This window comes from Nelumbo nucifera, chromosome 2 (genome assembly GCF_055504915.1).
Source record: "Nelumbo nucifera cultivar China Antique chromosome 2, China Antique-T2T, whole genome shotgun sequence".
Lineage (NCBI taxonomy): Eukaryota > Viridiplantae > Streptophyta > Magnoliopsida > Proteales > Nelumbonaceae > Nelumbo > Nelumbo nucifera.
This window is the reverse complement of record NC_142650.1, coordinates 32,897,843-32,908,521: the sequence shown is the minus strand read 5'-3', so window position 1 is coordinate 32,908,521 and position 10,679 is coordinate 32,897,843. Positions and strand designations below refer to the sequence as shown.

Here is a 10,679-nt window from a genome sequence, read left to right as displayed (position 1 = left end):
CATTGATAATTCATCTTCAAGGAAACATTAATGTCAATGATATTAGTTTTTAAGAAAATCAATGAATTCGCTCACCTGTCAACAAAACACGTTCCAACCCTCTACTAATATGATTTTATATTGCATATCTCATACATAGCGGGTCTCACTTTTATAATAGGTCACTGGATTCCAATCTCAAAATGAGATATGCAGTATTAGATCAAATTAGTAGAAGGTTGAAATGCATTTTATTGACAGAAAATCTCAATTCGAAATCGATACCTACAACAATTAGAAGAAAAAAAAAATCAGCTTGAGCGAGTATATATTCGCTGCTTGGAAATAAGTTGAAGGCTACAGACGCAACACGCGGAGACTATGCCTGAGTTTATGAGGCTATTCATGGCTTTGATTGAAGTGAAGAAGCGCAAGATCATGTAAGCTCATTTTCAGGACTTTACATCAGGAGGATGCTTCAGCTCTTAATGCTATCCAACAAAAACGACTTTCTTTTTGGGGTGAATGAAGCAACACTACAAACTATGCACTCCAATAGGGTTAAGGCCTCGGATTCCAATTACGGCTGCAAACAGTATTCGATTATCTGGTTTTGAATTCAAATTCAATCCTATTAAGCCTCATCTGAATTAAATTCATTTATAATTGGATCAAATATGGATCTACCCCTATTTATACTTAAAATGTATATTATATATATTATTGAAGTTGGTCTTAATATTGTATTTTGTTAAATTGTCATATGTTCAAGTTTTGTACAAGTAATTTTCAAATCATTTTGTTCATAAAATATATTATTAAAGTCATTTTTAGTTCATCTTATTAATAATATTTAATATCCAATTATAATCCGAAGAACCCTCTAGATATTCGACTGATATGATCCGATTCAGATTCGATTGTTAATAAATCAATTTCGGACATATCTATATTCGATTTGATCTGATCTATTTGCAGTCCTAATTCCAATTCTCAAATGTTGACCGTGAATAAGCAGCCGAGTGACAGAGCAAAAAAATGGGATCCCAATAAATTACACGGCTCTTGACAACATGTCTTCCACCTGATGTCATGTATTGATGCCTTTTCTGATTATCTTCCCATCGCTGTATACTGTTGGGAATGTTGGTAAACATTTTCTGATTTCCTTTGTCAATTTTTTTGGTTGATAATTTAATGAATTTTTGGCTATGGGTATCGAGAGGTCAAAGCCTCTCCACAATTTTTTCTTTTTTTAAAGATTCACTTTTATTAATCCCAAAATTTACTCTTAATGGAGGGGCGTTACTGTTAAAATTTAGGGATTTTTGGATTGTAATTCTTTTCAGAAATCTTTTTTGCAGCCCCCTCCTAGTCTATTAGTAATCCTCCTATAAACCACATCTTGCCCGTAAATTTGGTATCAAATTTTTAAGGGTGAACTGAACAATAAAAACCCCTAAATTTCATTAATGATGTAAAAAGAACAATGTCAGTCCTATGGGGGAGAGTAGACTTGTTCATGGGCCAGGTGGCCCGATGGGCCAGCCTGGCCCCTAGACGGGCTTGAACATGTTTATAGGCCCGCGGGCTTAAACTCGAGCCAAAAAGCCCGGCCCGCAATAAATTCGAGCCGAGCTTGGGTTTTGTCAAAATAGCCCGGCCTGGCCCAACCTAAAATTAGACTTAAAATGAGTTATGTGATTATGTCCATTTGAATAATTTTTTTTATTTAAGAATGTAAAACTGTATTTTAAAACATAAAAGAAAAGGAAAAAAAAACCATCTTGTAAGCCCATTGTTCATTTAAATATGAAAAAAAAAAACATCTTAATTTTTAATTCTAATTTGAATAGGGAAAATTATAATTTTTTTATTAGGTCGGGCTTCGGGCTTTTTATCAGGGCCAGGCTCGAGTCCAAGTTATAAGCTCGCTGGTCGGGCCAGCCTCGGACTCGGGCCTAGTGTATTTCCATTAATGATGAGTAAAAGCCCGACTCGAGCCCGGTCCATAAACAGGTCTAAGGGAGAGGGGGCTCCTTTGAATGAAGTCTTTTAGCTTTTGAAGGCCAATCACAAAATATTGTATGTTCACTACTAGTGGTGATTTGATTCGGTTACAAAAATAGAGAAGAATAAATCCAAGATCAGAAAACATCATTAAATTGAGGTGTCAAAGACGATGGAAATTAAGAAATAAAATTTTTAGGTGGAACACTAAGTAGCAAAAATGTAAAATAGTGGCATATTTTAAAATATTGAATAATAGTTAAAGGTAAAAGAGTGGCATATTCTAAAACTTTAAGTAGGTTTTTAAATTTCAGGAGTCTTTAAGAATTTATCAGATAGTTCAGGAGTATTTTAAGTAATTAACCTTTTTTATTTGTGTGCACAAGAAAAAAGTAATGGGAGTGGAGATAATCCTCATTACTTTACTTTTTTTCAATTTTTAAAAGCTAGTGTGAGGCACATGATAAACACATGTTCATGCAAGTAAAGGTAAAGATGCAATTTAACACTATCAAATTTAACTAATAAAGGATTTTATTTATTGTTTTCTTATAAATCTTTTAACTACTCCAAAGTTTTTGGAATGACTAAAATTTCCCTTACCATTTGCAAAATGGCTTAAGTTGTGTTTGGTTTGAAAGAAAAGGTGGGGGAAGGATGAAAAAGGTAGGGAAAAGGAAGGAACATATATGTCTATCTACCATTTCTGTATTCCTAGGGTTTCTGACAATTGACATCATTACTAAATATTAACAAAAATATTGAAATATCTTTTTTATCTTTCATTATTCTTCAAATTTTCAAATACATGCCATGCCTTTTCTAACCACTAGACTATGAGTTGGGACTAGAGTTGTTCACGGGCTGGGCCAGGTCAGACTTTCACTCTTAATTAACAAATTTTTTTAAGGCCCGAACCCAAGCCCGGCCCAACCATCGGGCCTACAACTTGGGCCCAAGCCCAGCCCTCATAAAAATCCTGAAGCCCAAGCCTGGGCCCGAGCTCAGTCTAAAGTTCATGCCGCTGATATTGCTAAAGCAGCTGAACAAAGAGAAAGAGAGAGAGAGAGAGAGAGAGAGAGAGAAAGAGAGATTATAAAGAAAAAAATAAAAATTATATATTAAATTATTAATATATATGCATATTATAATAAATATTATATATTTCATATTATATAAGTTAGTCGGACTGGGTTGGGCTCAGGCCACAAATCCCGAGCGCAGCCCGAAACACAACCGGGCTTGGTGTTTTGGGCCCACGGGCCTAACTACATGTTCAAGTCCAACCGGGGTGCAAGCTGGGCCATTGGGCTACCCGGCCCATGAATAGGTCTAATTGGGACCCATGTGATCCATGAATCATCCGCATGTGATACCACACTTTTTTTTTCTCTTCTGATATCCTTCGAATTCGGAATTTATCTTCCAAAAACCCTAGTGTAGGAATTAGCTCTCTTATCAGGACAAATAGGCCTTTTTCCGGTTCTCTTGTTCTGGCAGGGTGTGCCTTTCTCAATTGCTCAATCCTCTCTCTTGCAAATAGAAACAGAGCCCCAAGCTCTTGAATCCAAAACAAGCCTTTTAGATCGTATGTGCTTAGTATTTGACCAAATAGATGCCATTGAGAATGAGATAAGCAACAAAGAGGAGACTTTGCAAAGGAATCTCGCATCAAGAGAAGTGAAAGAAATCCGAAGTGGAGACTTCGAGGTTAAGGGACTCAAGTGTTGTTGAATCGAACCAAGCTTCAGAAATGAAGTGGAGGTCAATAAAAAGATAATATGTTCAATAAAGAAATTGAATCCATTCATCCTTGGCCTGAAAGGATTGAATTCATGGAGCAATTGGTTCAACAGAATTATTTTGATGAGGAAGGCTTTAAGTCTTGGGTAAATCTCTTAAACTATCCTTACTGTTTAGCTATTGTCTTGCGGTACTTTTAAGTTTTCTAACAATTGTCTAAATCCTCCTCTGTTGTTATTCGATCGTCGGTCTCATTTGCATGTGATATCACGTGATTGATAATTTTGTCCATAATTCCTAAACTACCCTTTTACGATAGTCGTGGTGTCATCGCTCTTCTCCTCCAAAATCGTCGCTCTTCTCTAGAACTGCAGAGGTCAGCACCCCTCTCGTTCTCTTTGAAACCACTGCAACCACCACTTTCTCTTACACTCTTCTCAAGAATCACTGCTCTCCTTTTCTTCTCAAGGAATGCACACTCAGATCATCACCATGGCACCAGCAAGGCCAAAACTGTAGATCTCTCAGAACCGCCGCTCTTCTCCGGCGCTTTTCTTCGAAATTGATGCTCTTCTCCAAAACTGCAGAGGTAGGCTCCCCTCTCGTTCTCTTCAGAACCGCTGCAACCACCACTCTTCTCTGGCGCTCTTCTCAGGATGGCCTCCTAACTGACGACAGGGCAAATGTGGACTAGCGAAGCCTCTACTGTGATAGAAGAGAAGAAACCTATTGTTTTCGATGACTCTCGCCATTTGTTCTTATGGTTGTGGTCGTGGTGTTCCGAGTTGGTTGTGCCCAGTAGACTCCCATTTGGGAGCGATCGAAAACAAGGAGAAAAGCTTTTTCAAATGTTAGATCTAGCTGAGATCCAACAGTCAAACAGTCTACCTGGTTAAACTCCCATTTACTGAATCACAACAACCAATCTACCTGGTTAAAGGTTGTTGGAAAATGGGGTCACCGAAACTTTGGAGGAGAAGTTCTGAGGCACGTTTGAAGACACTGTCTTTAGAACATTACTTGCCCCCACTCAGTTTCACTGAGTTTGTTGTTGGGTTACAGGCAAATATGTTCTTAGGATACAACAGACCCTTGGGCGAGAATCTACAACCAGCAAAGTTGAAGAGTTTTCAAAGAAACCTTCTGTGAAACTGTAGCAGACCAGAGAGAGAGAGAGAGAGAGAGAGAGTGAGTGAATTTCGAAAGTACATGTTTTAGAAGTCTGATTCATGCTCCTTAAATAGTTTATGAAGAGGTATGAAGAAAATGTAGGTGTTGGTTCAGAAAAGACACCTTGAACAATCATAATGTTTAAAAGGTAGTTAACAATTAATGACTGTTAACTTTGAATTGTGCCTCTTGATCACACCTGATCGAATCGTGACTGTCAGCATCTCACCAAAACCAAAGCCGTCCTTCGCGAGCCACGCGAGTGCACGCCTCTCACACATACTCGCATGCACGGTATCAAACCTCCAGACTCTCCTCTACCATTTTCTAAGGAGTGTAAATCAATTCCTATTAAAATACTGAAAACAAAACTTATTATTTTCCAATCTCGGACAAATTTAAAATTGGGTTTTATAAGAAAAAAATAATTTTTCCAAACAAGTGTGCAAGTACAATTTCTCATGTAATTGACCAATCAAACCCATTGGCAAAGGTTGTCGTGATTCCTTCTTATGTTTGTGGAAGATAAAAAGGTATAAGGAGCTGCGACTACAACGGATTGAAAAACAAGAAGAGAGAGAAGCGATGGAGAAAATGGAGGTCGTGTTCGTTCCGGTATATGGAGTTTGGTCACCTGTTCTCGACGGTTGAGCTCGCAAAGCGACTTATCCATCAAGATGATTGCCTCTCCATCACCGTCCTGTGTATGAAGCCACCATTTTTTTCCGGTGTTGACCCTTACGTTGAATCCCTTGCTGCCTCCAACCCTAGCATCCATTTCATTGGTCTGCCTCATGTGGATCCCCCGTCGTCAGAAGTTTATAATGGTCCAGAAGGGTTCATATCTCTCTTCGTTGAAAGTTACAAACCACACGTTAGGCACGCTCTCACCCACCTTATGTCACCCGGTTCTGGTGCTGACACGGTTCGAGTCGCTGGGATGGTGATTGATCTCTTCTGCACCTCCATGATCGATGTAGCAAATGAGTTCGGAATCCCTTCGTACTTGTTCTTCATTTCTACTGCAGGGCTGCTCAGTCTTATGCTCCACTTCCAACACTCAATACTCAGATTCCCACTGGCACCGAATTAAAGGACGCGGAGACTGAGTTAAAATTCCCAACCTTTGTCAACCCAGTTCCTCCGTTCTCCTTGCCTAAGCCCTTGTGGAACAGGAAGGAAGATGGCTATACATAGTTGGTCTATCACAGTCGCAGGTTCAAGGAGGCGAAGGGCATCATAATTAACACATTTGCAGAGTTTGAATCCCATGCCGTTAACTCGCTGTCTGATGGTCAAACACCAGCGATCTACTCGATTGGGCCGTTGCTTCAACTCGAGGGTCTGTCGCACTCGTTATCCGACCGCACCCACACCCACACCCACACCCAATACAGCGAGATCATGAAATGGCTCGACTACCAGCCTCCGTCGTCGGTGGTGCTCCTATGCTTTGGCAGCATAGGCGACTTTGATGAAGCCCAGGTAAAAGAGATAGCCATTGGCCTCGAGCAAAGTGGGAGAAGATGCAGACGAGAAGGCCAGGAAAGGTTTTACAGCAACGGCAAACCTGAGTGAGAGTTAACAGAAGGGTAAAAACGTAAATTCAATTTTTTATCCCAATTTAACGACAATAAAAATTGTCAAAAAACTTAAAGATGTGGCAAAATAATAACTAACAATAGGGATACCACGTGTCATTACTGTTATAGTTTAAGAGATTTTATAAGGTTTTGCCTTACCACATGCAGTGATTAATAAGTTGGTCCCATGGTTTCTTCCCTACTGTGTTTCTCGATGGTTGGAGATGGAAGACACAAAAAAAAAGCAGTGGGGTGGACTTAAAAACAATAATTTTCTACCAAAAACTCAAATAAAAACAAAATTTCTTAAACTATCCCTAAGTTTTAGGAAATGGACTAAAACTTTCCCCCCTATTTGCAAAATCTCTTAAAATACCCTTCTGTAATTGACATTGTCATGCATGATCAAGAGTCGTAAAGAAGTTAAAAACCATTAATGGCCTCTAGGCATCAAGATAGGTGTTGATGATCCCCATATTGCAGTTTTGGTATCAAAGTAAAACCTGCATGCAAGGCACTACTATGCAGGGCAAGTGCTATATTGAAAATGAACTGTTATAATGGGAGACGATAGGTTTTCTTCATTAGGATGTTGTCATAAAGTGTTAGGGATAACAAAAATTAACATTTGATGGAGAAAGGCAAAATATGTAGAAAAAGTGCAAGACAGAGTCACAGAAGATAAGTATACAAGTTAAAATATGGTTAGATTGTTAGAATTCTCTCTCCACGAACTTCTATCAGGAATTACATGGATACCTACAATAATATATTATTAAATTAAACATATAATACAATTTAAAGTGAGAAAAGGTTAAGTTACAAATGAACTTCAAATCTGACTACATCCTTAAGACATAAAAGTGAGCTAACTTTTACATCTTTAAGACATGGCCATCCTCTCAAAAAAGTGAGCTAATTTCAATTATGAATCTCCGATGAGATCTTGAAACTCACCATCTTCATATTGATTACTTTTATCATTCTCCTCTTTGTCATCGCAGCCTTTATCATCATGGTCATCATCATCACCACGTTGTTCCTTATCCCCAGGGGCATTTAACCCTGGTGACGACCTATACAAATTCCTTTTTTAATTACATATAAAGTTTTGGCATTCATAGTATCAAATGATTTTCACCAAAAGTAAGCAGAAAGAATGTGAGGAGGCCAGAAGCATCCAACATATAAAGAACCCAACCATCCAACCTGTGCCCTGTGGACTTTGTACTAAATTTGACCAAACAGGTGATGCAACCAACTGCATATGATCATGCTGATTTTAGCATTACATATTGGTATAGAGGGAAACTATTATTGGTGGGGCTGGGTTGGTATAAAGGCCTTTTGGTCTCAGTTTGCTCTGAAACCAATAGCCTGACTGCAGATGGCTAGACTTGACTTCCCTTACCTAGTGGTGTACCCTTCACAGACAGAAATGTGATGTTTAGATCCTCTCTTCACTGGGTGATAATTAATTGAAAAATGCCAGATAAAATGAAGCTGCAAGTACCAAAAACAAGAAAGATTAGTGAAGTTCAAGATGTGGGAAACGTGATAATTTATTGGAAACATGTTTTAGTCATCACATGCATCACCAAAACCAAATAAGAGATAAGGAATCAAGAAGAGTCAAAGCATAGAAAGAAAGAGAACAAGGAACATTCCTTAGTACAGTAAACCCAAAAACAATTAACCCTAAAGGAAATAAAAAAAAAGTGTATAAACTCGAAGACTTTCATCAAGACAATAACAAGAGAATAGGTTTTCCATTGAACATAAATGGAGCCTTGCTAAGTGGAGCAGTCCAACCTGATTCCAATTCAGAGGTCTAGGCAACTTCAAAAAGCTGCTAGTGAGCCCGGAACTCTCTTGTGCAGATCGGTTGTCAACAACCCGGTCCATTTGGGACCGGCCTGGCTCAGCCAAACCTCAGAGTAAACCGAGGATCCGTGCCTTGAGCCAACTCGAGAGTCTGTGACTCCTAGGTTGGCGACAGAGGAAAGGGGCCACCATAACAGAAGCTTAGTCCAGCCCCCTCCCCCTCCCCCTACCCTTTCGTCGACAGCTCTGGCTCGGGACCCCTCGTAGATGGAGATCCAACAATACCCTTTGATGCAGTTGGAGGAAGTTCCGTTGGAGATATTGCCTATTGCAGTGGTAGGCAACGTAGTAGGAGTCGTTCAGATCGATACACAGCAAGAGAATAGCTCGCCTGTTCTTTCAGGGCCAAGAGCTGAAGCGACCTCACCCTCTGGCAAGACCAATCAGCAATCAAACAGCAAAGGCAAGTCTGTTGCTTTGGTGGATCAGGGAGGTAAGCCAAATAAGCTTTCTTCTTCGTCTCCTTCCTGGGTTTCCTCAAAGTTGTTGAGCTTGGGAAAGTTTCTAAGGGTGTCGATGGAGGGGTTGGAAGAGGAGACAATTAAATATTTGGAAGGGGTTGAACAAAAAATATTGATGGAGAGAGGGAAATTAGTAGTCCGGAAAGGGGAGGGGTTGGAAGAGGAGACAATTAAATATTTGTAAGGGGTTGAACAAAAAACATTGATGAGGAGAGGGAAATTAGCAGTCAGGAAAGGGGAGACTTCTTAAAAAAAGAATTGAGAGATAATGAGACTCATTTGGGGTTTGAATGATAAGGCAGGGAGTAGTGAGGGAATGGTGAGGGGATCGAAGAAGTTGTTAGGAGTAGGCCAGATTTCTTTTTGTGCGTCATTAGTGAAATGGAGTTAAAATTTTTATTGTGGAATGTCAGAGAGTTAGGTTCGGGGAGGAGAAGATCGGTGGTGTGTGATGTTCTTAAGCATTCTCGTTCAAAAATCATTCTGTTGCAGGAAAAAAAATTGGAAGTGTTTGATGCTTCTATTACTCGTAGTGTTTGGAGAGAAGGTCATGTTCGATGGAGAGCAAAACTGGCTATTGGCAGTGCTGGAGGTTTGGTGAGTATGTGGGATCCCTGTTGTTGGAGCTTGTCGATGGGAATATTGTCCAAGTAACGAATGTTTATGGTCCTACAGACTCAAGCTTGCAGAATGCCTTCTAGGAGGATCTGGTAGATTTGCAAGGCTCTCAAGCCTGTCCATGTAGGTGGTGATTTCAACGTTACTTTATCAATGGAAGAAAAAATTCCAGAGGCAGAAGAACAAGATCTATGAGATTGTTTGCAGACTTCATCAATACTTTTGATCTTTCTGATCTTCCCCTTGTAGGGGGCCCATTATACCTGGACTAATAACCAGGATTCTCCTACTTTGGTAAGATTAGACAGATTCCTTGTTTCCGCTAATTGGGATGTCTTCCCTGATTTCAGGCAGATTTCTCTTCCCAGGCCAGTTTCTAATCATGCTCCCATTCAACTTGTATATGGCAATCGGGAGAAAGTAAAGGCTCCTTTTAAGCTTGAGAATGCTTGGTTTGAAGAAGACAATTTTATCCCCTTATTGAAGGCAATGTGGTGTAATTTCCATGTGGAGGGAACCAGCTCTTTTATCTTGAAGAAGAAGTTGAGAGCAATCAAGAAAAGCAAAACTCTGGAAGCTAGAAAATAGCTTGACTTCGAAAACAGAGAAAAGAGCCTTTCTAAGTGTAATTGAAGACATTGACAGAGCGGAAGAATTAGACCCTTTATCGGATGATCTAAAGCTGAAAAGATCTCAGGCAAAAATTTTGTATAACAAGTTGGCAGTCAAGGAGGAGATTAAATGGAGGCAGAGAGCTAAAACCACTTGGCTGAAAGAAGGGGACAGAAATACACATTTTTCCACAAGGTGGCAAATGCTAGGAGTAGAGCCTCTTCAATTAGCAGGTTGGAATGGGAAGGTAAAATGGGGGATTCAGCTGCTGAAATCAAGCTGATTGCCACCTCCTTTTATAAGAATCTTTACAAGGAAAGTTGAGCCTTTAGACCTCTTCCAGTAGATTTACCTTTCAAGCAGTTAAATGAGGATCAGAAATTGCTCCTTGAGAGACATTTCTCGGAGGAGGAGATCAAGGCTGAAATCTTTAAGATGGAAGGGGACAAGTCCCCTGGGCCGGATGGTTTAACCAATCTCTTCTATGTGAACTGCTGGGATTTTATAAAACAAGACTTAGTAAATGTTTTTCAGTCTTTCCATTCCAATGCATTCTTGCAAAGAAGTTTGAATACCACCTTAATCACTCTTATCCCAAAAATTGAAGGGGCTGTTAATA

The 10,679-nt window shown here is 39.6% G+C and overlaps 1 pseudogene; it reads left to right on the top strand.

Annotated features, from left to right (window-relative positions):
* The first annotated feature begins 5,009 nt into the window (after positions 1-5,009).
* Positions 5,010-7,094, top strand: LOC148802077 (UDP-glycosyltransferase 71K2 pseudogene; annotated as a pseudogene).
* The last annotated feature ends 3,585 nt before the right edge of the window (positions 7,095-10,679 follow it).